The sequence below is a fragment of the Schistocerca piceifrons genome, chromosome 7, assembly GCF_021461385.2.
Source record: "Schistocerca piceifrons isolate TAMUIC-IGC-003096 chromosome 7, iqSchPice1.1, whole genome shotgun sequence".
Classification (NCBI taxonomy): domain Eukaryota; kingdom Metazoa; phylum Arthropoda; class Insecta; order Orthoptera; family Acrididae; genus Schistocerca; species Schistocerca piceifrons.
In genome coordinates this window covers 237,341,816-237,366,491 of record NC_060144.1, presented here as the reverse complement: position 1 = coordinate 237,366,491, position 24,676 = coordinate 237,341,816, and the positions used below count along the sequence as shown (strand labels likewise).

General features: G+C 44.0%; 1 non-coding gene across 1 annotated transcript; it reads left to right on the top strand.

The window, feature by feature from the left end:
• The first annotated feature begins 23,572 nt into the window (after positions 1–23,572).
• On the top strand, positions 23,573–23,647 carry Trnat-cgu. The gene has a single exon. It is a non-coding gene; the product is annotated as a tRNA-Thr (tRNA).
• Positions 23,648–24,676: the final 1,029 nt, after the last annotated feature.

Here is a 24,676-nt window from a genome sequence, read left to right as displayed (position 1 = left end):
CATCGGCGGCGGCGGCGGCGGCGGCGGTGCGGAACTGTGTCGTGGGAGGGGGCGAGGGAGGCGGGGGAGGTGTTGTGACGCCACGGGCGGCTGGCAGAAGGTGGTTGCCGTAGCTCCGGAGCCTCACTGGTTCGTTTTGTTTCTGCCGCTATTTACACTTCCTTCGCCGGCCGCAGGAAATCTCTGCGGCGGCATTTAACTTTGTAATTAATGACGTAGCAATTACGTGTAATGTACAGGCAACAGATTTTAATTAACGCGCTGTATAGTCGAGTTATTCAGCACTTCTACGGCCGGCTGACGGGAGAGAAAATTGCGGAACAGCCTGAGGAATCTGAGCGCTTGGAATGCAAGTCGAGTCGGCGGTGGGCCGTAAAAACGAATTACTTTTCCTTCGAAAGGCGGTGGTCTTTTAGATATTCTGACACACGTGCATTTGTTGTAATCGGATGTTCTGTCTTTGAATAGAGCCTGAGAGAGACCACTGGCGTCTTTTACTGTTCTTCTTTTGTGAACACTTACAGAATTTCTAATAGTCTTCCTTTTTCTGCTTGTTTCTTTCCTGACCTCTACAAAATCACAGCGCGAACTGCAAATGACAGTAGTTACACGATGTGATAGGAGGCTGTTTCACTCCTTACTTCCTACGTCGAGCTCTTTTCATCGTCTACAGATAAACCTAATGATGTCGTTCTAATGAGATGATGACGCGAATATGCAGCCCCTCTGATCCTACTGCCAACCTCACCTGCCAGTGGTGCACACTGCCAAGCAGACGAGGCTCTGACGTTTCGAGTATTGGCCGTATAACCGTAACATCGAGTACACAGGAAACTATGTACCATACTCACTTACGTGAGTAAGAAGCTGTGGCTGATAAAGCTCAGAGACGGCAATCCCATCACCAATGTTACCGGCAAGCGACCAGTATCCCATTCAGGCGCTAAATAAACGTACTTGCAGTACTCAGTCTAGCCTCGGAAACATGACGGATTACCGGGATACGACATGGGCAAGAAATAGGAACAACAAGACTAGATGTAATTTTACATGCAGTAGAGCTAAATCTGATTACAGAGAATGAAGGTGACCTTCAGACAGGAGTCTGTAGTTGCAGCAGACAGCCTCAGATTACAACCTAACATTATCAGCAGATACAACTAAAATGATGGTATTTCAGGCCTGACTACCAGTAAGATCTAAAATAGTCTTCATTAATAAGATCTTGTAGCAAGTGAAACATTTTAAGTATCTAGGATGCGACATTACTACGAATATAACCATAATGTGGACCAAAAATTAAATAAATTTACTTCCATATGTTAAACACTCGTAAAAGGTTTGCAGAATAAAGCCAGGAAAGACATTCAGCCGAAGTTTTATGAAAAAACAGCAGTACCACACTATACTTATGGAAGTGAACCATGGGTAACAACGAGAAGCCAAGAAAGTAGAACAGAGGCTCAAGAAATGAGATTTCTAGAAAGAGTGTAAGGATGTACAAGGGAAGATCAAAAAAGACATGGAGATATAAGGAAAGATATAGGAAGCTAAAACCCAAATGAAAAAATTAAGGAAATTAGGAGTAAACGCAATTAATATGTAGGCCGTAGGGGTGGAGAAAGATTTCCGGTAAATTCTCTCAATTATAAATGTGCTGGAAAAAGAAATGTAGGAAGACCACACAAGAGATGGAGCACTGTAACAGGCAGTTTGCCTAATACATGAGGTAAAGAAGAAGAAGAAGAAGAAGAAGATGTCGTTCCCCTTGTCTCTTTCTCAGATACGTCGCGCTATGTCAGTATCAACTGAGTTCACGTTAAGATCTTTGAGTGACCAGAAGCCATCTCTTGGCAAGGTAATCTCTGGCTGGTTTTCCGTACAGAAGTACGGCTCACAGGGGTCAGCGAACATCCCCTCATTCACCGTGGTACCTCTGGTCAGACAGAGGTTTCGCCAGACGGCGCACTTGTTTTGCACACAGGCTGTGGCGTCAAAAACAGACATCCGCGCTCTAGGAAGCAGAGTGCAGGGCGATGCACGAATTGTCAGTATCGAAGGAAAAAAAAAAAAAAACAAGCGGAGAAGCAAGGACAACAACGCAAGACTAACCAAGAATGCCATACACAGAGTTTGGAGGGATAACTGCGAAGTTTGGACTCCACAGATGATCGGGCTTTCCGACATCCCTGTCACCTGTAGTGCCTGGCTGGTCAGTGAACATTCCACTTTCTCTCCTAATTCAGAATGCATCTGCCCGTTGAAAATGGCGTGGTGATGTCCTGAGTTGACAACTATCCGGCAGTTTATTAATGCAGGCTGTAGAATTTCTGATGCTCGCTCAGACTCTCAGTTGGTAACTATTTGTTCGTTTATTAATGTCAGTTACCCATAATATAGTTCGGAATCATGGAGTACTTGAGCACAGCTTGTAACGGATACAACGCAAGACTAACCAAGAATGCCATACACAGAGTTTGGAGGGATAACTGCGAAGTTTGGACTCCACAGATAATCGGGCTTTCCGACATCCCTGTCACCTGTAGTGCCTGGCTGGTCAGTGAACATTCCACTTTGTCTCCTAATTCAGAATGCATTTGCCCGTTGAAAATGGCGTGGTGATGTCCTGAGTTGACAACTATCCGGCAGTTTATTAATGCAGGCTGTAGAATTTCTGATGCTCGCTCAGACTCTCAGTTGGTAACTATTTGTTCGTTTATTAATGTCAGTTACCCATAATATAGTTCGGAATCATGGAGTACTTGAGCACAGCTTGTAACGGATACAACGCAAGACTAACCAAGAATGCCATACACAGAGTTTGGAGGGATAACTGCGAAGTTTGGACTCCACAGATAATCGGACTTTCCGACATCCCTGCCACCTGTAGTGGCTGGCTGGTCAGTGAACATTCCACTTTGTCTCCTAATTCAGAATGCATCTACCCGTTGAAAATGGCGTGGTGATGTCTTGAGTTGACAACTATCAGGCAGTTTATTAATGCAGGCTGTAGAATTTCTGATGCTCGCTCAGACTCTCAGTTGGTAACTGTTTGTTCGTTTATTAATGTCAGTTACCCATAATATAGTTCGGAATCATGGAGTACTTGAGCACAGCTTGTAACGGATACCATTGGTCTGCCGTTTCTCTTTTGACAAATATGCATGTAAATAGCAGAGTAAGTTTCTTTACTAACTCAATGTTGGATTTTTCTTTTATCTATGCAACATGTCATTATTAGCGAATAGCGACTCACAAGTGATCCATTGCGTGTGTGTGTGTGTGTGTGAGAGAGAGAGAGAGAGGGGAGGGGGGGGGGGAAGAAGGAAGAAGGAGAGAGAGAGAATTAATCTGTAATCGCTACCATACTTGGAGCTGTAATCTCTTGTTTTTACGTAAAGTGTGCAGACTTCAAATTCTTTTGTAGCAACATTATGTCTAGAGTACTGTTTTTGTACATAGTGCTGCTCACGCACATGATCAGGTTAAAAAGACTGCACTGAGCTTAGGTCTGGTTCTATGTCACTGTCTCCAATTAGGAGTGCCGGTTGCATATTGTATCGTTGTATGAAGATTAATGTACCCAGGATTGAACCCACTGGAGTAACGGTTTTGGCCGGCTAAGCTACAAGAGACGATCAAGATGATTCTGTTTTTATACTAAACTAACTCCTTGTCTACATGTCATAGTTAATACACCCACATCGGAGTCCCACTGGGCTGCATGTACGCTGCAACATCACCCACAAACGAAAACGTTTTGATCGCCCCTTGTATATTCGACATAGGGTACACATGTACAGCTGAGCGGAGTTCAAACTAATCTTGATTTAGGAGATTTCTTGATTATTGCCTGTAGAGGTCGAGACGGCCCTCCGAACAAACGACGGTTGCTTCCTTCCCCATCTATAGTCAGTTTAGTTTGTTTTCCGCCTTAAATGATCTCAACATCGACCTTTCTAAAGTCATACTTTGAAACAGTGTTCGTCCCGTGTAACATTAACGGTATTTTTATCTTTACAAAGTGGTTCAGTTGTTTCTCTCATGTTACTGGCCGTACATACTCACTCAGTCGCTAATGAAGGATAAGCAGAGAATATTTTGTAGCGACGAAAGAAGAAGAAAACTAGAACTTGAAGCAAAATACTAGCCAAGAGGATGTGTGAACCACTATTAATGGTAATCCTGAGCTTGTGATGGCTAGTACTTAGTTATGCCGAATTAAAAAAATTGTGTACATAATTTCCATCAATACACTTATAATAGATAAACTGCTGGTTTTGTCATTATACTCTTTGGTCCGGAGGTTGGTTTGATGTGGCTCTTCACGGTAGTTTATCCTGTGCAAGCCACTTCATCTCTGCATAACTACCGCAACTTACTTCCATTAAATTCTCTGCTCACTGTGTTCGAGTCCCACTCCCCCCTGCCCCCCTCGTCACCACACACACATTTCCTCCATTTCAAACTGACGGTTCCTCCACGTCACAGGATGCTTCGTATCAACAGATCCCCTCTTCTAGTCCAACTGTGTCATATATTTCGTTTTAGCGCAGTTCGATGCAGTACCTCCTCATTAGTTACTCGATATACCCCCATAACCTTCAGCATTCTTTTACAGCATCACAACTCAAATGCTTTTACTCACTTCTTGTTTGAAATGTTTATCGTCTACATATTCTTCCGTATAAGGCTACTCGCCAGAAAAATACCTTCAGAAAAGACATCTTGACGCTCAAATTTATATGAGATGTAAGAAGCCCCTCTTTTTCAGAAACGATTTTCTTGCTATAGCCAGTTTGCATTTTATATCTTGCCTAAATCGTCCATCAGCAGTTATTATGCTGCCCACATAGCAAAACTCGTCCTCTACTTTTAGTGTGTCGTATGCTTATCTAATTCTCTCAGTATCTCCTGTTTTTTCGACTATATTCCACTTAACTTGATTTACTTTTGTTGATGTTCATCTTATAATCTCATTTCAAGACGCGGTCATTCTGACCAGCTGCTGCTCCAAATCCTTTGCTGTCTCTGACGGAATTTCAGTGTCAGATCTCAATTTTTTTTTATTTATTCTCCTTCAACTTCAATTCCCTATTCAAATTTCTCCTTGGTTTCCTCTACTGCCTAATCAATCAGCAGATTGAATAACATCTGAGATAGGCTTAATCCTCTCATCTAAACCACTGCTTGCCTTTCAAGCCCCTCGCCTCTTGTAACTGCCGTCTGCTTTCTGTACAAGTTGTAAATTACCTCTCACTCCCTGTGCTTTATTTCTGGTACCTTCAGAATTTCAAACAGAGTATTCCAGTCAACATTGTCAAAAGCTTTTCTAAATCGAAATATGCTGTAAATGTAGATTAGCTTTCTTTAACCTGTCCTATAAGTTATTCGTTGGGTCAGTATTGCCTCGTGTTTCCTTCATTTCTCCGAAATCTAAATTGATAACCCAAATTTATCCTCCTCATGTCAGCTTCTATGCGTTTTTCCACTCATCTGGAAACAACTCACTTCAGTATTCTGCAACCACGTGTTACTAAACTAATACTTCGTTAATACACTGAGAGGACAATAGTCATGGGATACCTCACAATATCGTGTCAGACTTTTTGCCTGACATAGTGCAGCACCTCGATGTGGCATGGACTCAACAAGTCGTTAGAAGCCCCCTACAGATATATTGAGCAGTGTTGCCTCTACAGCCGTCCATAGCTGCAAAAGTGTTGCGGGTGCAGGATTCTGTGTAGGAAATGACCTCTCGGTTATGTCCCATGAATGTTCGACGCGATTTATGTCGTGCGATCTGGGTGGCCAAATCATCCTCTCGAATTGTCCAGAATATTCTGCAAAGATCCGACTCTTTCAATTGCAATCAAGGTAAAATGGGAAAGGTAATGTTAATCAGAACACTGGGAGGAATTGTGGTCTGAAGAACAATATATTTATCCATTTTAATATCATAACAAAAAATGGCTAAATAAATGCCACACAAATATTTTTATTTGACAAACACTTTCAATGAAATGCGGTCTATGGTTAACAAAATGATTAGATGCGGATCAACACACCACACTAACCAGAACTAATCGTTTTATCTGACTTCATAAACGTGAATACATGGTATAGCCCAAAAACTACGCTACTATCAAGCATCTACACTCTGCTACTCCATAAAGAAAAATATGGTTCCAGAAACAGGGTGCTGAGAAGCATATATTGGAGCCCTACGCCGTAGCAGCGAATACTTTGCCCTTCTGCAGGTCAGAGTGGCACACCACGATGTGCTCGGTGACTGCAACCTTACATAGCAGCAATCTCTTATTAACGTTGCGCGCCCGGAAACATGCAAGTACGCGGTCTCGCATTTGGCTGATTCGGAACGCAGATACTTCCCCATGAGCCTCTGATACCCCGGTGGATTCAAGTGTGCAGGTGGACTCGTTTGTTGGTCTGCCAAACCAATGTGACTCCGTGACACAACTATGCGTGACAGAATATGTCAATACTAAAATGTAGACTTTCATGGCCGGAAATGTCATGTCCATTATAATTATCTGGGGTGTTATGCAGTGGTCGGTTGATGAATTCTGTGTCAATTCCCAACGTTTCGTCCCCGTCTGCAGACGACATCTTCAAGGGGGTCTGTAGCTCGATGGAAGGTCTAACACACCCACTGGCTCGCTACTGCAGAACAGGCCTTAGGTACTGCCAGCAAAAAACCAAATGTATGGTTCCGATACGTGTATGACACGTTTATGTTGTGGAGACATGACAGGGAGGAACTAAGCCGGTTCCACGAACATCTGTATAGTATAAACTCGAGAATTCAGTTTACAATGGAGGAGGAGGTAGACGGCAAATTACATTTCCTCGATGTGCTTGTTTTTAGAAACGAAAATGGTAGTTTGGGCCACTCGGTATACCGCAAACCCACGCACACGGACCGTTATTTGCACCGGGATTCGAACCACCACCGACAACAGAAGCGGGGTGTTATCAAGACGTTAGCGGACAGAGCTAGAAATATTTGTGAACCTGAATTGCTCGACACTGAGATGGAACATCTTCACAATGCACTAATGAAGAACAGATATTCGTCGGCCGAAATAAAACGTGCGTTGAGATAGCCACGCAGAAACCATAGTGACGTACAGGCTACTGCAAAATCTAAGGTTTTCCTGCCGTTTGTTAAAAATGTAACGAAAAGAATAGGGAGGATCTTGACGAAGCGGAATATTACCGTAGTTTACAAGCCCACCAGGAGGATACAAGAATACCTTAAGTCTGCTAAGGACGCTCGCAAAACATTGGAAAAAGCTGGAGTGTATAGGATCCCACGCAGCTGTGGAGATGTTTATGTGGGTACCACTAAAAGAACTGTTTCAAAACGTTTGGAAGAGCACAAAGGCAATTGTAGAAGAAGAGAAACGGAACGATCAGCTTGCGGAGCATGCTTTCCAGCCGGGTAACCACCATATTCGTTTCGAGGAGACACAAGTACTAGCGGCCACAAGCGGATATTACGAAAGGCTCTACAGGGATGCAGTCGAAATCGCCAAACACCCTAATAATTTCAGTCGAAAGGAGGAGGGCGTGAAATTAAACAGTATATGGATGCCGGTGTTGAAGAAGATGTGTACCGCCCGTTCACCACTAGGTGATAGCAACGGCGATCGACGGCAGCGGACAGCGGCCAATTGCACTGACGTTTTCAAAACATGTGACATCACGCCTCGGCGCGGGAGCGCGCGGACACGGAATTTAGCGGCAGTCAGTAGCGAGTCAGTGGGTGTGTTGGACGTTCCACCGAGCTACAGACCCCCTTGAAGATGTCCTCCGCAGACAGGGACATAACAGCCCGGATAATTATAATGGACAGAATATATCAAATGTTTAGACGGCCAACTCAAATTAAATAAGTACACCCACACATCACTCGTTGTGTGGGTGATGCAAGAAGGAGTACCTCTGACGGTTCAGATGGTAACTGGCACAGGATCTAAGTGGCACACTAGCAAAGGACACAAGTCTCACCGTTTAGGTAAAGACCTGACGTTCATTACTAGCAAAGTGCCAGTACAAGAGAGTGTTCCCTTTCTCTACAGCTTTCCTCCCCAATTCAGTAGCATAACACATTTACATGCTTAGAGTACACCCACTTTAGCGTAAACCAATCACGAGCTGGAGCACGGCATTCGAAACTGGGAGACTGCCCCCTGCTCTGAATACACAGATTTGACCAACCAGCGACTTTAAAAATTAGCTGGGAGAAAAGGAAAAAAGATTCAGCTTCACGGCCTCTTTCCCATGCGTTTACGCTGTGTCTTTGCTAAAAACATGACCTGGATGGAACCACAGCCCTCTATAAAAAGATCGTTATCTCTTCTGTTGCGTCTATTTCGAACTTTCCAAAGAACGGCCATAAAGTTGGTAAAAGCCCTGTGCCTTCACGAATATGTTTTGTAGCAGAGTCTGGACGCCTGGGTGCCTGGGTGCCCTGTCCCACGGAAATTTGCAGAAACTCACAGCCGTCTCATCGGCTTCCTACCTAACAAGGGCCCATCCTCTGCTTTATTGCCAGTCATCAAATCGTACAAAGCTCTGCTCATAGATGCAGTGACTCCTCGGCGCTAGTCAGCCTACCTGGACGCGGCCCCCTACCGACCAGCGCCACCCAATGTGTCTGCACAATGAGACCGAGGGACTTTTTGCAAACGTTTTCTCACAGGTTCTGCAGAAAAAAAACGTTCCCCTCAGCCACCGTTCGCTTTTACTGCAGTAAATTAACTCGGCACCCTCTTCCTTTGAATGCAGGTAAAGCTTGCCGCTATGCCTTCACTAGAGCACACAAGCAAGAACGTTAACTACTGCCAACCATTTCATCATACGAATGAAGTCAGATCATATCAGATATAGCAACCAAGTAATAAAGATCATCTTCCCTAAGAACATTAAGCAGCATGACACCATATCAAAAGTAAGAGTGCCCTGCAATCTCTCAAGTCTTCAAACCAATCGTGAACAACCGTGGCCTGGTGACATTATTGTTTTGGAACATGAAGTTCATCAATGGCTGTAAATTGTCTCCAAGCAGCCAAACATAACCACAGGATCCAGTGCATTCCATGTAAACACAGTCCACATTATTATGAAGCCACCACCAGCTTGCACAGTGCCTTGTTGACAACTTGGGTCCATGGTTTGGTGGGGTCTGTGCCACACTTGAACCCTACCACCAGCCCACACCAACTGAAAATGGGACTTATCCAGCCAAGCCAGGGTTTTCCACTCATCTGGGGTCCAACTGATTTGGTCACAAGCCGAGGAGAGGCACTACAGGCGATGTGCTGTTAGCCAGGCATTCGCGTTGGTGCCGTAATCCGTTATCACCAAATTTCGCTGCACGTTCGTTGAACATCCCCCACTGATTTCTGCAGCTATTTCACACCATGTTGCTTGTTTGTTAGCACTGACAACTCTTTGTTAACGCCGATGCTCTTGATCATTAAGTGAAGGACATCAGCTACTGGATTGACTGTGGCGAGAGGTAATGCCCGAAATTTGGTATTCTCAGCACGCTCTTGACAGTGTGGACCTCGGAATACTGAATTCCCTGACGGCTTCCATAATGTAATGTCGCATGGGTCCATCTCCAACAACCAATCTGCGTTCAGAGTCTGTTAATTCCCGTCGTACACCCATGATCACGTTGGAAATCTATTCAATGAATCACTCGGGTACAAGTAACAGCTCCACCAGTGCACTGCTCTTTTATACTACCGCTATCTGCTCGTGTGCATATTGCTATCCCACGACTTTCGTCACCTCAGTTTATTTACACCTGCCAGCATGTTCATGTTCATGTGAGTGAAATATTATGGAACTGCTAAGGTCGTCAGTCCGTAAGCTTACACACTACTTAACCTAAATTATCCTAAGGACAAATACACACACCCATGCCCGAGGGAGGAGTCGAACCTCCGCCGGTACCAGCAACACAGTCCATGACTGCAGCGCCCGAGACCGCTCGGCTAACATCTGCCAGCATCTGCCTTCTTTGGAGCTGAAATTATTAAATTCTTCTCGAAGTCTGAGAGTATTTTGCCTGTCTCATTTATCTTGCACACTAGATGGAATAGTTTTCTTATGTTTGGCTCTCCCAGGTATCCCAGTAATTCTGAGGGTATGTCGTCTACTCCAGACTACTAAAGTCTTTGAGAACTCTGTCAGATTCTTCTTGTGGTTCACATCTCCTATCTCATCCTCACTTATTCCTCTTTCGTTTCTATAACACTGTTCTTAAGTTTGCTTCCTGTATATATTCTTTCTCTTACATATTCCTTCCATATTTCAGTTTTCCCTACTTTGCTTACTGCTGGCTTGCCATGTGAGCTCTTGATACTCACACAACTGTTCTTCCTCCAAAGGTCTCTTGGTTCCTCTAAGCATGCATGTTTCTACAGCTTTGCATTTGTCCTCTACTCATTCCTGTTTTGACATTTTACATTCTCTGTCAGTCTTAGTTGCAGGAGGCTGTATTCCTTTTAGCCGGCCGGAGTGGCCGAGCGGTTCTAGGCGCTACAGTCTGGAGCCGCGCGACCGCTACGGTAGCAGGTTCGAATCCTGCCTCGGGCATGGATGTGTGTGATGTCCTTAGGTTAGTTAGGTTTAACTAGTTCTAAGTTCTAGGGGACTGATGACCTCAGATGTTAAGTCCCATAGTGCTCAGAGCCATTTGAACGATTTTTTTTCCTTTTTCGACTGTTTCATCCGCTGCCTTTCAATATTTCCTGTGCGATCCACTTCTACCAAACTTTTTACTTGTTTCGTCCTACCTTTCTCTTTCATCTCTCAAAACTACCCAATCGTCTTACATTGTATTCCTTTCCAGTGTTTCAGTCAATTGTTGCCTAATGTTCCATCTGAAGTTTTCAAAAACCTCTGATTCTCTCAATATATCCAGGTCTCATCTCCTTACTTTCCAACTTTTTTGCCACTTGTTCATTTTAATTTACAGTGCGCAACAAATAAACTATCGTCAGGGCCCACATATGCCCCTGGAATGTCTGGTTTAAAATCTAATTTATAAATGTTTACCTTACGATTATATAATTAGTTTTGTAGTGTTGGCAGAAGAGCCAACACTGTTTTTCTAGAGGAGGCCGAAATGCACGCGTTTAATTACACGCTGACTGGCGTGAGGTCTGGAACAGGACAATATCTTGAGAATTGCAAATAAAGTACGTAGTTGGTATAATACTTAACTTTAATCCACAATTGTAGAACATCTCTCGTTACGGTACATGCTTCATAATATTAATTATCAATTGAATACGGCGCCTTGCTAGGTCGTAGCAAATGTAGCTGAAGGCTATGCTAACTATCGCCTCGGCAATTGAGAGCGTATTTGTCAGTGAACCATTGCTATGAACGTCGGCTGTACAACTGGGGCGAGTGCCAGGTCGTCTCTCTAGACCTGCCGTGTGGTGGCGCTCGGTCTGCTATCACTGACAGTGGCGACACGCGGGTCCGACGTATACTAATGGACCGCGGCCGATTTAAAGGCTACCACCTAGCAAGTGTGGTGTCTGGCGGTGACACCACGTTCCTCCCCCACAAATCGGCGTACGGTTGTGTTATAAGGCTTCCGCCCGCCGTGGGGAGTACCCCATGTTGACGTATGCGACGAGGTGGGGACCCTAACAACAGGCGAGGCTGTGCCACCCGCACCCGGCCATTCGGTCCGAGGGGAGCTAGGAAACGCCTAAAAACCTAGTCCAGGGTGCACGTCAACATGCGGTGTTTGTGCCCGTAGAGAGACAGTAGGGGCCGAAGGGTCGACCTCCATCGCGTCCGGGTACCCGACGGGCGTAGACGACAAGTGGTCCGGAGCGGGCAAGAGTTCCGTGTCGGAGGACTGCTGGTCACGGAAAGCGATCGGCGGCGCGTGACCCAGGGAGGCGCTTGGCGGCTGCAGCGAAGCGTCCACTGCGGGCGTCGCCGGCGGGAGAACAGGCGGCGGCGGCGCGTCGCCATGGGGCAAAATGGAAGCCAGCGTCGGTAACACCTGGGGATGAGGCGAGCCAGTAGATGGGTCCCAGGGCGCTGACCGGACGGCACCGTCGCTGAAAGCAGACGGGCAGCGGCAGAACCCGTGCGACGACAGAGGCGCAGCTGATTGAGATGCCGACGCACCTCACCAGAGGCCCCCAAAACCAGATACATAGCGCGGCCGAGTAAGCGAAAAATGCGCCCTGCGAGCCAACGCCGTGAACCTCGATAGTTGCGATAGTATACAACGTCGCCTGGAGCAAAAGCAGGTGGCTGCCGCCGCACAAGAACCTGATGCGGCGGATGCACCAAAGACATCAAGGTTCGATGAGGACGACCGTGGAGCAACTCAGCCGGCGAGTGACCATCTCGGGGCTGAGAGCGATACGAGGACAAAAAGAGCAATAACGCGTCCTCCCGAGAATGCGACTCTTTCAACTTCAACATCTGTGACTTGAAAGTCCGGACCAATGGTTCAGCGGCACCGTTTGACTGAGGCGAAAACGGTGCGGATGTCAGACGGTGAATACCATTGGCCTTGCAGAATGACTGAAATTCTGCGGACATGAATTGTGGGCCATTGTCGGAAACAATAGTCTGTGGAAGACCTTCAATGCAAAAGATAGCGGATAACGCTTGGATGGTGGCAGATGACGTCGTGGCAGACATCCGGACAACAAAAGGAAAATTACTGAAAGAATCGACCACAACCAACCATCGAGCATTCCAGAATGGACCAGCAAAATCTATGTGCAAGCGTTGCCAAGGGGAAGTGGCTTTCGGCCATGCAAAGAATTTCCGCGGTGGTGCGGATTGTTGTTCGGCACACGCCATGCAAGAAGAGCACATTTTCGTAATCGCAGCATCGATTCCGAACAAAGTACAGTGCTGACGAGCAAGTTGTTTCGTTCGCACTATACCCCAATGACCTTGATGGAGAAGCCGTAAGACAGAGGACTGTAACGAACGTGGGACCACGACCCTGGACTGATCATTATCAAAACGCAACAGCAAAACACCACGTCGAACAAAAAGTCTCTCCTTGTGAGCAAAAAATCGATGAACCAACGGATCCTCGATCCGTGACATTGACAAGGGCCATTGCGTAGCAACAAAACGCAAAACGGTAGCAAGGACAGGGTCAGCAGCTGTGGCTGTAGCTACACGACGAAAATCAATCGGAAACGATTCGACCACGTCATCTGTTTCCGCATCAATGAACATGCAAGCAAGTCCGGAAGAATCGAATGCTCTATCCTCAGCAACAGGCAAACGGGACAACGCATCGGCGTTTCCGTGCTTAACAGTGGACCGATACAAGATATCGTAGCGGTACTGCGAGAGGAAAATTGACCAGCGAATGAATTTCTGCGCTGTACGTGGAGGTACAGGCTTGTTCGGATGAAAAAGCGATGTCAAAGGTTTGTGGTCTGTGATGATGGTAAAGTGACGACCATACAAGAAATAGTGAAACTTAGTAACACCAAATACGAGAGCCAAGGCTTCTTTCTCTATCTGTGAATAATTTCGTTGCGCAGACGAGAGCAATTGGGACGCAAAGGCAATAGGGCGATCATGCGATCCATCTTTGTGCGCAAGCACAGCACCGATCCCGAAATCCGACGCATCTACCATCAACAAAAGGGGTTTCTGGGGATCGAATGGCGTAAGGCAAGTATTTGAAAGCAACGCCGATTTCAACTGGCGAAAGGCGCGTTCGCATTGCGTCGTCCAGACAAACGGAACACCTTTATGGCGTAAGCGATGAAGCGGAGCTGAAATGGAAGAGGCATGGGGAACATAGCGATGGTAAAAATTCATTATCCCCAACACACTCTGTAGCTGCTTCAAATTCTGCGGTGAAGGCAAGTCCTGTATGGCACGGAGATGCTCTGGACTAGGATGTATGCCTTGGGCATTGATTACATGTCCCAGATAGGGTAAGTCGCAAGCAAAAAACACGCATTTGTCCTTCCGCAAGCGAAGACCATTTTGCAGGGGCGGATGCACACCTGAATGGCAGTCTTTTGAATCGATACAAACCAAGATGCGTGTTAACCACCAAAACTCGCTGGGATTCTTCGTCCACCGGTATTTGCAAGTACGCATCGGCTAGGTCCAACTTCGATAAATATTTACCCGGGCACAGTTTGTCAAAAAGATCTTCTGGGCGGGGTAAAGGAAAAGTTGCAATCACTAGTTGTGGATTCACTGTAGCTTTGACGTCCACACAAAGTCTCAGTTTTCCGGAAGGTTTCGGCAAAATTACTAAGGGTGATACCCAGAGAGAAGCCTGCACACGTTCAATCACGCCTTGTGATTCCAATTCGTGTAATGTTCTTGCGACCTCATCGCGCAATGCGTGGGGAACATTGCGCGCTCTGAAAAATTTCGGTTGCGCGTTTACTTTCAGTTCCAAATGTGCTTTATAGTTCGTAGCGCAACCGAGGTCCGGTGCAAAAATGTCTGCAAATTCTTCACATAGACTAGAAACACTGGCTGAAGGCACAGTCTGATTCACTGATAGGACCTGATTGACTATAGACAAGTTAAACAACTGAAATAAATCTAAACCAAACAAGTTCACTGCAGAAGAAGAACGAAGTACGTAAAATGACACAAGTTTTGTTTGTCCCTTGTATGTGGCAAGAAGGCTGCACTGTCCTAACACAGGGATATTCTGACCAGAATAACTATTTAATGTAACATTTGCGGCACGCAACGGAGGTGTGCCCAGTTGTTTGTACGTGTCTTTATTGATCAATGAAACTGCAGATCCGGTATCGAGCTGGAATGGGATCACGTTGCCATGAATGTCCAAGTCTACAAAAAGTTTAGTGTCCTGCTGACGACAAGAGCGACTGTCTCGTGCAATTTGAACAGACACTGGTACAGAATCACTTGCTAATTGTGATTTCCGGCAACGACGACACACACTTTTTGTGGGAGGCACACAGTCACTTTTAGAGAGAGTGGCACTGGGCGGAGTGGAATTAACTACATGAATGTCCATGGGCGAAAGTTCACGAGCCTGAGTATTCTTGGTTCGATTCCAATTCCTGCGTGAAGCAAAGGGCCTGGAATGGTTGTGAGTGTCCGTTCTGAGCTTTTCCTGGCAAACACTCTGAACATGTCCTTTTTTATTACAGAAAAAGCAAATATCTTGGCGTGACGGGCAATTCTCACGCGAATGTCTAGTAGCACACCGCGGGCATGATTTTAGCACTGCATTTGCGTGCTGGCACAGGACACGTGGCTGCGCGGACGTGCGCGAGGGCTGTTTACCGTTCTGTGCAGCTCGCCCGGCGGGCCGGTTAATGTGACACACGGCTGGCGAAGTTTCAAATGATTCCTGAGCAAAGTCAAGTGTGTCTTGCCTATCCAATATGTCTATCACTTGTTGAAGGGAGTGATTGACTAGTTTCAAAATTTGCTCCCGTATACGGACATCAGAAACGTTCTGTGCAATTGCATCACGCACCATATTATCTGAATAAGGGAGTCCACATTCACACTCAAAAGCACAATCCCTTGTAAGGCCTTGCAAAGTTGCAACCCACTCCATATTAGTTTGACCGGCCGTACGTTTTGTACGAAAGAACGTATACCTTTTTGCAACTACATTGACTGATTCCTTGAAATATGCATCTAATGCAGACAAAATTTCTTCGTAGGACAGAGTTGCTACGTCGCGGCGGGGAAATAATTTCACTATCACACGGTACGTCTGCACCCCTACACACGCCAATAAGTGAGGCTGCCGCTCGTTACCTTGAATTCTGTGGGCGGCGAGATGGAATCCAAATTGGCGTGACCACTCCGTCCAGCTTTCCAGCGCCGCATCAAACGGACGGAAAGGTGGTGCAACTGCATGTTGTGGCTGCGGTAGCGGTGGAGCGGCGGCTGCCGCATCGTTCTGCATTGCACGTTGACCCTGGACGAGCTGTCCAAGGGCATCCAATAACGCCTGCGTCTGCTGATTCTGCAAGCGATAAAATTCGGACAGTACATCTGGAGATTGTGGCGAAGCCATGACACAAGTAAATTAAGCAAGTAGAAAAAAGAAGACCCTTTTGAGACTCGTCGCCAATTTTGTAGTGTTGGCAGAAGAGCCAACACTGCTTTTCTAGAGGAGGCCGAAATGCACGCGTTTAATTATACGCTGACTGGCGTGAGGTCTGGAACAGGAAAATATCTTGAGAATTGCAAATAAAGTACGTAGTTGATATAATACTTAACTTTAATCCACAATTGTAGAACATCTCTCGTTACAGTACGTGCTTCATAATATTAATTATCAATTGAATACGGCGCCTTGCTAGGTCGTAGCAAATGTAGCTGAAGGCTATGCTAACTATCGTCTCGGCAATTGAGAGCGTATTTGTCAGTGAACCATTGCTATGAACGTTGGCTGTACAACTGGGGCGAGTGCCAGGACGTCTCTCTAGACCTGCCGTGTGGTGGCGCTCGGTCTGCTATCACTGACAGTGGCGACACGCGGGTCCGACGTATACTAATGGACCGCGGCCGATTTAAAGGCTACCACCTAGCAAGTGTGGTGTCTGGCGGTGACACCACAATTAGTGTGGAGTATTTCCGTCGTATTAGGTCTCTTCCAGGTATACAAACTTCTTACATGATTCTTCAACAAGTGTTAGTTGACGATTAACTTAAGGTCTGTACAAAATTCTACCACGCGGCTTCCCCTTTGACTCCTTACCCCGGTCCGGTCTCCTGCTAGTTTTAATTCGTTTCCTTTTCCTACTATCAAATTTCGGTTCCAAATCACAAATAAATTTTCGTTTCCCCTTAACTATCTGGATATTTTTTTATCATATTACACATTCTTTCAATCTCTTACGCAGCTTGTTGGCTTATAAATTTTTACTACTGTGGTTCCTGTTGTCTTCGTGTCTGTCTTGGCTACGATACTGAGTTCACTAACGATTAAGAATTACAAACCGTGGCAACCATATTGTCATGTAGATTTTACATAAATCAAATTGTATTTCATACGATATAAAGATGCATTTCTCCTTGATTATCATTTCCTGTTAATAATACAGTGTTACGTCTTCCTCTCAGCTGGAGTCTATCATTCCGAGTGTAACAAGAAGATGCTCAAGTATAACAACAAAACCCACAGTCGTCCCCTCTCTTCACATATATCCGTGCCAAACTATAGGATTCAGAATATCATGTAATATCGAGAAATAACGGACAAATAATTCGCTGGTGGCTCAATTACAAATTTAAACTGGAATTAATAACAATCTTTGACGTGATTTATTTTTAGAAAGAAGGTAACAAAGTGAAAAGGTACACTCTCTTTGTGTCTTCCTTCTACCTCAAAAAATCAGTTACTGACGAAAATAGTAATCCCTCTGGAACAAATCACAGCCCTGCTAAATTAATAGCACATATTATCAGTAGTTCGTTATTAAAACAACGTCTTAGTCTTTTTTAGAGCATTGCTCACCTTTATTATAATTTTCTCAGTAATAATTACATTACGAGTAAGGTTTTTTTCTCTGACAAAATGACATCTCGCTACAAAAGAAAAAATAACAATCGTCTTCATCTACGACCCCACAGAGGGCTACCGAGAAGAGATGCGAAAGTTAATTGCAATGTAAATTGTCACTTGTATCTTTGTGCTAGTAAATGTTCGCGATTTTATCGGAGATGAATTTTTCCCGTAGGTGGGCATCGTGTGTTAATATTATTCTCTTAGTAACGTCACATCCTCCACGCTCACATACAGTAACAGTAGCTACTGTAACCTCAGAATTTCGCAGTGTGTCATTCGACAGTCATGCATTAACTATGTTCATGCCTTTCAGTAGGTCTTTTTGTAGAGGGCCTACTACAGCAATGGTGCTTTTATTGGGAGACATGGTCGAAAGTGAAAGTACGAAAGAAGTGTCAGGGTTGTAATTAGGAGATGTGAAAACCGAGTAATTGTACATATCGTTATCAAAATTTTAACAGTAAGTGAGAAGGCGCTAATGACTTACGCTGTTGAGCACCGTGTGTCTAAATAAAGAAAACACACCCGAGTAAAAGTCTTCCTTCCCATTTTCCTTTTGTAAGTCGTAACCAGCAACCAGGAATGTGGCCCTGAGTTTTTCATTAATTTAATAACATGTTACTGTTTTCTTTTTAAGCTTCATGTGTGATACGTTATGTAAAAAAAATTCGAAGTAATTTGACTGTGGTACAGATTATGATAAAATTTTGTTGAAATAAAAGCAACTATAATGCACATTGATATAAATACATGCCCACAATCTCCTTTGGTTTGATACCTGTTGAAAACACTACCCTGAATTTAAATTGTTGTAGTTAACAAATAACATGTTCATCAGTTCTTGTGCTACCCATGTTATATCCGTCTGTGCAAAAACAGGACTCCTAAATTTATACACCGGAAAATGCATCTATACAACGTCTAGGTATGATAGGTCAATAGGTCACGTCGTGGGAAGCAACTTTTGTTGGAGGCAAAATGTCCGCTGACGCTTCCTAACAGTGTTAGCCGTCTTTCATAATCGGCTGTGTCTCTGAAATGTGTCAGAACGTAGGCTCTCTGTGACGCTCATGCACTGTGTGCTGCTAATAATCCAGTCATCTACTCCACGTGAAAGGCGATAGACTGAGCTTCAGAATAGGTGACGTCATCTCTTCAATGAAGAACGTTCGGGGACACTGTATATCTATTACGTTCCGTAAAATATCTGCAAACTATTTTAGTCATTTTAGTGTAATTCTGATTTTCACACTGGAAGTAAGAGAGTGCTCGAAATCAACATCCCCGATTTTTGTATGTGAAAACACTTCAAGCTCTGTAAATAAAGCAAACGTTATGAACATTCTATATCTTATTTCTTCGTGTCTACATATTTATTTCTCAACATAACCACTCTGACGACGAACACATTTCTCCTAATGAGAAACCAGTTTGTTGATACCGTCGCTGTAGAATGTTAGGCATAGATTATGGACACACGATGTCGCCTCTGCTTCCACCGTTTCATCATTGCCAAAGTGAAGTCCTCGAAGGTGGTTGACTTTTGGAAACAGATGCAAATCGGCTGGGACCAAGTCGAGACTGTATCGAGGATGATCGATGACAGTGAATCCAAGGTGTCGGATTGTTCCAAATGTCGCAGTGTTCATGTTTTCAGGCAATCTCATGCTGAAGGAGAGCTTGCTCCATGTGGGGAAGAACCCTTCGAATTCGAAACTAATTTACAGCACGCTGTTTCTCACGCACCGACATAGTCGCGTTACACACCACTACGTTACACGCTACAATTAAGAGTCCGCTAGCGGCAGAGGGTTGCAGATATGTAGACATGAAGAATAAGGATGCAGAATGTTAATAACGTTAGTTTTATTTTAAAAACCTTAAGAGTTTACGAAGAAGAAATTCGGGGGAATTATGCCCTCGTAAGATGTAGAAGTCTGGAGATGAGGAACTATATGCTTCTTTGTGTCTGCTATTAAAATGTGATTGTGGTTATTTATTTCGTTAGAAGGATTCGAACGTGCTTCCTATAGATCGAGCACTATCGCACGACAGTGCTCCAATTTCAGCTGAATGCCTCTATCAGTTCTAACCCCTCGTATTGCTACAAACTTGCCGTTACATTCCGAACACTGATTTTCTGGTTCACAGGGCAACTTAGTAAGTGGGGTATAGCTTCGTGACAACTGCGCGCTCCAGCTTTTTACGCTTGCACACTGCAACTCGTATGGACATTCAACAATAGCTCTGCTGCAGTATGTTCTTGCATAGTAATGACATTGGTAACGGGAATTATAAGTACGTGTGCTACACTTCAGTTAATCAGAAAACTTATTTGTTTGCATGTGGGAAAACGTGTTTGTAGATTTCTTGGAAACTTTTTTCTACTGCCAATCAATTTGAAGAGCTGAGAAACTGAAAGTAATTATGTATAAATAAATTATATGCATAGATCTTTCTACAAATGAATTAAATTTTATAAAACATTTTCTTCGGTGATTGGAAAGCGACAAATGTTATTTCCGTCGATTATTTTTTATGACAGTACATATAACTACAGAAATAAGTGCAAACAACTGAAATTGTAGATTAAACAAATTTCATTCATGAAATTAGGGATATTTGTGAATGGATTAATCAAAAAGAAAATAGTTTTTTTCGCATCGTATCTTTGTTTCCATGTATAACACATAGTTCCTCAGAATATTGTATTAAATTCTTCATGACTATTTTTTTCTCATACTACTGAAGTTGTACGTAAATGTCTAACAGATTGAGCTAATTACCTTGCTTAGAGCATCTAGTGTTAAAAGTGAGTCTTGTGATCTGTTTTTTTCTGATACGATTCCACTGAACAGATTTGTAAATACACGTGTAAAAGTGTAACGTTCTTTTAAAAATTAAGGTGAATGATCGTCTGATCTGTGGAATGGGTAATGCACTCGAAATCATCGTGCAGCGTGTTGTAACTGCATGTGGTGTGCTTACTCTGTGTTATTGTTAACAAAACTTCAGACGAATTGATTGGGCAATGCAACTCCCAACACCAATAAAGAAATACAGTCACTGTAAAATATATTCAGCCCCTTAGATACTTAATCATCTTGCCCTGTACAAAAATGATAACTTTGGTCCCTGTGCACATAACAAATAAATTAAATTGTCTTATCTCTGAAGCAGCAACGGTGGAATGCGATATATTCTGGTCTCTCATGATAAAAATATAAATATGCTAGCTACTGGCTCAACTATTTGCAATGCTGGCTGTAATACTCTGAACTGCACAAGAAATCCTTTTGGTTGATAAACGAGAACATTTATGAAAAATCCAACGTCCTTGAATAACAAATGACCTGGACAGGGAGGCGGTATTGATTGTGGTGAATTACTAACACTGAGATTTTTTAGGAAAATTATGTTACAAGTTAAGTTTGTCTTTTCAAAAACATCTGACAATTGAAGTTACATTATTCAAAATTGAATCACAAACGATGAGATTAAAACAGCAAGTATTATCTAACCTCACAAACTCAAAATAAATGAAATATATCAAATTACATATAGCTCTCTTAACAAATCATAGAAGTATTACAAAAGTGAAATATCTATACGTAACAAATCAGGTTGCTTATATTCTGGGGTTACTCAACAATTACAAATTATCGGCCAACTCATCTATATTAACGCGCTGGCAAAACGAAAATCAAAATTGTTTTACATCTTTACCTTGATTGCATGCAGACTTCTGCTTAGATGTTCTCGTAATTCCTACATTAACCTAACAATTGGTGGCTTTACACAGCACATTACAAAAACTGCCTACTCTATCGTCTTGCAATCACAGACAGCAACCTACAAAATGGTTCAAATGGCTCTGAGCACTATGGGACTTAACTTCTGAGGTCATCAGTCCCCTAGAACTTAGAACTACTTAAACCTAACTAACCTAAGGACATCACACACATCCATGCCCGAGGCAGGATTCGAACCTTCGACCATCGCGGTCGCGCGACTCCAGACTGTAGCACCTATAACCACTCGGCCACTCCTGCCGGCTAGCAACCTATAACTGTGCGCCAAGCGCTCCCTTACTCCAACACTATAATAATCTCAGATCAGAAGCAGTATCTCTGGGTCTGTGGTCTTCCACAGTCAACGATCTAAAGCCTATCAAAGACATCCTTTATAAAATCATATTCGGGTGCCACTTACAAATGTACTCCAGTAGACTCCTTTCAAAAGTTTTATTTAATTATCTTGATTAGTACAGTTTAGTTTTTCGATTCTTATTTGCTTCAGTGACGTTAGGCCTACGACAATTTTGATTTTAAGTTAGTTAGCAAAATAAGTCTCGCGAAACTGACAAAGTTTGTGACAAACATTTCTCTTTATTTGGATAGAACAAAACTCATAAAACTGTGCAAAACACAGTTATAGCACACTTATAACTGTGTGTCATGTAGAAACAGTAGATCAGACCGCCTTTGAGGCAGATGAATTTTACTTTCCTCTTAGACATCAAGTCACTATGTCGTCATGAACTAAGGGGGATACCTTCGTGGTAATTAATGTTCTATATTCCGAAGACGCACATAAAAATTTCATCGATATCAAATTTAAAGGCTAAAGATTATAAAATCCCATTTACATGGAAAACATACGAGGGGCGTTCGATAAGTAATGCAACACATTTTGTTTTTTCTGAAGGCAGGTTGATTTTATTCAGGATTCCAGTACACGAAATTTACCCTCACTCTTTTGGTTACAAAACACTGTTTGTCAACATAATCTCCGCTTAACGCGACGGCCTTACACTACCTTATTTGGAGGCCCTGTACGACTGCGTGTTACCGCTCTACTGACAGACGCCGCAGGCAACGTACTGCTGCGTTAATAATGTCCACACCACTCACGGGCTGCTTCCCGCTGAGTGCATCCTTCATTGGGCCAAACAGATAGAAGTCGGAAGGTGTACCATCCGGACTGTAAGATGGATGAGGGTGAACAGTCCATTGAAGTTTTGTGAGCTCGCCTTAGCGAGGCCTTGCGTTGTCATGGAGAAGGAGAAGTTCGTTTCCATTTTTGTTTTTGTTTTTGTGCCGATGAACACGTTTCTTCAGTTTCTTGAGGGTGGTACAGCAGAGTGCGGCCGGCTGGCACGCGGCAGATGGGACAGTTTTGCGCGGTCTTGTTGCAATGATAACAGAGGCCATGCACAACGATTCGGCGTGCTTTTGTTCACTACGACGCTCTGGCTTTCGGCAAAAAGAAACTCAATAATAGCTCTCTGCTTGGAATGCATCTGCTTTACAAACGCATTTTGACTTTTACGTACAGCGCCGCCACCTTTCGGAATTTCATGAAAGTATAGGGGCTGCAACTGGAATATCTCACAGTGTCCCACAACAAACTGCATTTGTTAACTGAAATTTGCTTAGGAAAAACAGGGTATTGAACGTCCTTCGTATTTATATATGACAGTAGTATCTGTTCCCGAAAGAACAGTTACCGTGGATGGCCATGCAGCTTTGCTAGAAATGAAATGATAATTAAATGGACACCCTAGCTGCAAACATGCGTTGATGTACTTCATTGGGGACACCGGGTTCGAGTCCCGGTCGGGGCACACATTTTCAACATGTCTCCAATGAAGTACATCAACGCATGTTTGCAGCTAGAGTGTCCATTTAATTATCATTTCATTTCTAGCAAAGCTGCATGGTCATCCACTGTAACTGTTCTTTCGGGAACAGATACTACCGTCATATATAGTTAAAATATGGCTTCCCGGCCATTGACCTTCTTGTGCGAACGCACACGCTATGCCCGAACTCGTATGGGACTTGGTAGATTAATCTGCCACGAGTAATGAGTATGATGGGCAAACAGCTATTAGGCGCACTACGAATGTAGTGGTGTGGACATGTTGCGAATGTGGACCTCATGGGGAGCGTGCAAGGGATAAGTCCCTGCAGACGCACTATACTCTGTGCCCGCGGTGGCTCAGATGGATAAAGCGTCTGCCACGTAAGCAGGAGATCCCGGGTTCGAGTCCCGGTCGGGGCGCACATTTTCAACATGTCTCCAGTGAAGTACATCAACGCATGTTTGCAGCTAGAGTGTCCATTTAATTATCATTTCATTTCTAGCAAAGCTGCATGGTCATCCACTGTAACTGTTCTTTCGGGAACAGATACTACCGTCATATATAGTTAAAATATGGCTTCCCGGCCATTGACCTTCTTGTGCGAATGCACACGCTATGCCCGAACTCGTACGGGACTTGGTAGATTAATCTGCCACGAGTAATGAGTATGATGGGCAAACATCTATTAGGCACACTACGAATGTAGTGGTGTGGACATGTTGCGAATGTGGGTCTCACGGAGAGCGTGCAAGGGGTAAGTCCCTGCAGACGCACTATCCTCTGTGCCCGCGGTGGCTCAGATGGTTAGCCGGCACGGTAGCTCAGCGTGTTCGGTCAGAGGCCTGTGTGCTCTCTGTAATAAAAAAACTGAGTCAAGGATTCAACGATCAACTTTAACGGATGTCTTGTGACGTCCGCCCAGACCACACGCAACGAACTATATCGAACAAAATGAAAAAAAAAAAAAAAAAAAAAAAGATGGATAGAGCGTCTGCCATGTAAGCAGGAGATCCCGGGTTCGAGTCCCGGTCGGGGCACGCATTTTCAACATGTCTCCAATGAAGTACATCAACGCCTGTTTGCAGCTAGGGTGTCCATTTAATCATCATTCCTTCGTATTTGTTACAAAAATTGCTTGAAACATTACAAAGTGGCCCAGTTTTATGGTATCCTAACACTGTTACATACTAAAAGGGAACCAGCCGAGAGCGCTAATATAAAAGTTTTAGTCGTCTGAGCGGTTTATGCTCTGAGTGTGTCTGTATGTAGAATCTCAGAGCGAAACGACGCCTTGCGGCAAAGACTGAGTTTGACTGTAACTTCTGAAGAAAAGAACTATTTCTTAGACAGTAGATCATAACGACGACGTAAGACTCATTAAATCGGAATATTCAGAAACTCTACCTGGATGGGAGAAGCCATCACAGGCCAGTATCTCTCTCTCTCTC